We start from the raw sequence: 4,737 nt of genomic DNA on the forward strand, positions 1-4,737 counted from the left end.
ACGTGCTGATAGTGCGGTTTTGCTTCGGAAGCCGATGGCGGCGACCGTTCGCTTCCGGTTTAGTTCCGCGAGTCAAAGGAAGACCGGCCGACACACTATCCGCGTCGAATCGATTCCTGTGCGCGTCATTCGGTACTTCGTAACGTTAATTACAGAACGCGACGACCGTCCTTCCGTTGTTGCTAATGAGACGGCGAGTTCGAACTAGAGAACATTGTGCTTCGCAACAACATTGAGCAGACCGATCCGATAAATGCGGTATCGTAATCATCGATCGCGTTTCTTCCAGATTGGCGGATGATCAAGTAAACAAAGGATATCGACTGCAAATTAGCGCAAGGTTTCACCCTTTTGATACGGAAGAGTGCTATACAATAATTATCCTCACATTTTTAGTTTAAGATATTATATCTGCTTATAGGCAAAACAAAATAGCGATCAATTTTGTGGTATAATAATAATAATAATGCAAAAATGAATAGAGTAATCGAGCGCGCTGTTTCGCGAAACTCGTTCTCACTTGAAGCTACTTAACTTCAGTCGAGCATAGTCAGACTACCGGCGGTTGGCGGAAGACGATGTAGCAAACCACCTAATTTCATATACAAAGAGCATCGAGAACGAAGGCTTCTCTGGATTTATAGTCGCGGTTCTCGGAAAACAAGAGTTGAATACGGGGCAGCGTATGCAGCCCCTTTCCTTTATTCGCGAGCGAGTTGCCTTATTCGACAGTATTCCGTATTGCGGGGCGAGCGAGTTGCCTCTTCTCGCGCGCGCCTTTAAACTCTCGCGCTAGATAAAGTCGAGGGACGTTTAATTTACATACATTTAACCCCCCTTGCTGTCTCTTCCTTCTCTCTCCTCCTTCCTCCATCTATCTTCTCCCCTCGATCCACCGTCGGCAACGGCGTTCTCCTTCTCGTGCGGTCTGATCCACGGTATCTCGCGGTCATCCCCACCCACGACAACGACAACCATCCAACCCCTGGTCCAGGAACCCAGGCTTCGCGCTCTCTTTTCTCTCGCTTGCTCTACCTTTCAAAAGCCTGCCACTGCCCGTCTCTCTCTGTCTCTCTCCTTTTCTCCCTCGCGATTATTTTTCTCGTCGCTCTTATACTCTCTCCATCTCTCTTCGTCTTTCTGCATCATCCATTTGCTTCTCAGTTTCTCGCTCTCTCGTGATCTCTCTATTCTCTTTGTCTCTTTCCAACCCGAAAACTCGCTGACCCAATTTCCACAAAACTGCATTGCGTGTCCTACCTGTACACGATTGCACCTATCTATCTACCTACAATGCGTATTCGGAACTGCACGCTGCTCCCTCCTTTACCCCTTTTCTCTTGTGCCCGATATATCACCCCCGTGTGTGCACAGATACGATGCGCGCTACCGAATTCGTATCTCGCGAACATGGGAAAATCTGTCGTGTCTCTGCTTGACGACAGACGAGAATTATCGTAAAAAAAAAAACGGGAACTAGTGATACTAGGGGTAATAGTATAACATGGCAATAATACGATGTAAAAAAAGAGCGAGCTGACGAAAGACGAAAGATTTCAAACATGTCGCAAAATTAAATCCAATTTTTAATTAAATTTTTTTTATCGTTTCAGTTTTTACCAAAAACGCTTTGCAGGAAACATGTTAGATCGCGCTTTGCATCGTGCAATGTACATTGATATAATAAAATACACACACACAAACATACACGCACATATACAGAAAGAGAGAAAGAGAGAGTAAGACTGTTGTGAATAATTTGTATGCTCATATAATTGTTCAATATTTAGCGTTGCTAATACTGATTGTTTGACCATTCCCATAAATATCTATTTACTGACGACGAATTTTATAACATCAACACAATATTTTTAAATTAGCAATGATGCATAAATGTACATTGTATAGAGTATAGTGATTAATATGGGGAAAATACTCGGAAATAAAATTCGTATAATTCATCGATGTATAAGTCGATTTAAACTCTACCATATACGCGATTCAGTGATAACGGACGGTAAAAGGCAAACGACACTCGTTCTTATATCTGATACACACGTGGATTTTCTCGCATATTCCTAACATAAACTTAAAATTGCCTACATACAAGCTAGCGTTTCCGTTGGATCGACATTATGTAACACTACAGAGCTTGTAAGACGATCTTATATACACGACAACGGCCAAGTACCTGGTATTCTAAAACAAAACCGGTCTTCGTTGTTTGGGAAACCCAAGTCAGCGTTCTCGTGGTTATTATTAATAGCGCCACGTTAACAAGTTTTAATAATACTGCGAAGTGTAAAGTAAACACCAATATTCTTTATGTCATTACTATACTGAAAATAACTTTCGTCAGTTTCTTGATGACTTTACATAAGCTAAAGCAACAAAAGCGAAAGGAAAGCGTACAATATGCGATATACAGAATTGCGTGTCGAATTTGCGCAAGAATTGCGACACGTCAGTGAATTACTATCACCATGATTTCTTTCGAATACGCCCACCTAAGAGTCGCGAAACAGAGCGGATTACGTGAGATCCGAATCGGAAATAGAGATAAAAACGGACAGCGACTGCTCCGTCGATGAACCGTAATTACTGGCACGGATCACAACTACGATTAAATTCCACGCTTGATCCATTGCGACCCGGGGCAACAACTTTTAATTGCACTTTTTTGAGCAACAAAATAATGGCACGCGGTTGTTGTACACAGAACAGATGAAGAAAAACGTAAAAAAAAAGGGGGCGGTGGACGAGCAGTCCGCTTCGTAAAAGCTTGCGACGAGGTCAACGATACGGTCGACCGCGAACGAGAATAGAGCCGATAATTCCGCATCTCGCTGCCAGAAGGCGGCGATCCAGCCGCATTGTGTTACCAGGTAAACGCGTGATTTGAGGTCAAAGTGTCATGAAAGGTTAAACGTAGTTGAACGAGTTCGCGTTAAGTTAGGCTTCAGTTTCGCCCGGATGTATCACGGGGCACAGCGGCAGTTTAATGATCTTACTAACTCGGATGGGCTTTTCCATTATTAGTACGGCCTGCGGATAAATTTCACCTGTCTTCGTGTTTCGATATAACTCGCCGCTAATGCGACTAAAGAAGATATCATTCTGATAAGATCATGCGTGACGATACGAGATGCATAAATATGATTAGGATAGATGTTTGCGCATTCGTCATTTAACACCCTTGTCTGGAACATCGTGACGTCAATGCGCGGCGCGACTGTATCATTAATGAATTTTTCATGAAAGAGAGTTAAGCGACCTCATCTCGCACGTTGTTCCCCGGTGTATCGTGACCCGATTGCGAAAGTGTGCGCAATCAATTATTTACTCCTTGACATCGTACGATCAATTGGTGAGCTCCAATTAATTTGACATTGCACGGACATCGGCTGCAATAAATATTTGCTTATAGCAGATTAAAAAAACTTTCGTTTATAATTGGCGAAATACGTTCTTAAAAAAAAAAAAAAAAAAAAAAAAAAATTTTTCTAAACGATGGAAATTTTCAAAACTTAAATTTAAAAAATTGCGAAATCCAAAGAAAGAGAAGGAAAGAGAAAAAGAGAATTTACAATTTGAAATTTCATGCTAATGCGAATCTTAAATTCAGTATTGAACAATTAAATCAAATAATTAGACGTATACAGTAATTTATATTATAACTCACTGTAATTCACACTGATTCTAAATGTATATGTATCCTTGTTTTTTTTTTTCAAGGTTCATATAGCTATAAATTAAAGATGAAAATTTTAAGAGGTACTGTTTTATATTCCGGACTATATAGTCCCCACCACACACCGTCCTCGAGCCTTTCGTATCGTTAACCCACCTTAGAGTCAGTCTCGAATCTGACAACCTCGAAAGAACACTCGTGATTTTCGACATTGAGTATCCATACGACAGATTAGCAACAAAAGATGCGAGATAAATATTTCATCACAAAACGCTAAACATCTATCCTTAAAAAAAAATTTATCTCTTTTTTTTTTATTATCGGTCAAAGAAAAAATTCCATGAAATAAATACGGCTATTAAATTATTTAAAAATTAATATACAATCGCAATAACGAAAAGTTGTTAGAATTAATAAGATATTGTTTAGAATTTACGTGCACTCGCTATAACGAAATATTCTAATTAGAGGTATCTTTCTGTGAAATGTCGAACGATACTGTGAATAAGATCAAAGAAGACTGTGTAAAAATACAGGTGCAGCCAGCGCGGAATCATCACAAGGGTATGCCTTTTCATATTTGAAAATGAAATTTTATTTTAGCTATTATCCAGCAAATATATTCTCACAGATCACATTTTTAGAAAGTATGTTTTAATATCTTCAAATTGCTTCTTGGATTTTTTTTTGTGGATTGTGTGTTGAAAAATGCGCAAAAATAAACTCGATAACGCAAAAAGATTATATAAAATTTGCAAAAATATAATAAAATGGAGTTGTAGAATAGTTAACACGCTTTTTTTATTTATTTTTTTCTTATTTATTTTTTCAATATATATGAACTTATTATAAAAAGAGAAGTTTACCTTAATATCTAAATATATTTATTACTTTGAAATTTTGATGTGATCAAGATTTTCAAAAATTAAGTGTCAGAAGAGAGTGATTAAATAAAAAAAAATTTATTCATTTAATTTTAAATGTGTGAGTTAGCATATTTTTAATTCAATGTTTTAATTTGGCACTCAATTATTTAAATCTCGAAT

The sequence above is a fragment of the Formica exsecta genome, unplaced genomic scaffold (assembly GCF_003651465.1).
Source record: "Formica exsecta isolate Colony F162 unplaced genomic scaffold, ASM365146v1 scaffold33, whole genome shotgun sequence".
Classification (NCBI taxonomy): domain Eukaryota; kingdom Metazoa; phylum Arthropoda; class Insecta; order Hymenoptera; family Formicidae; genus Formica; species Formica exsecta.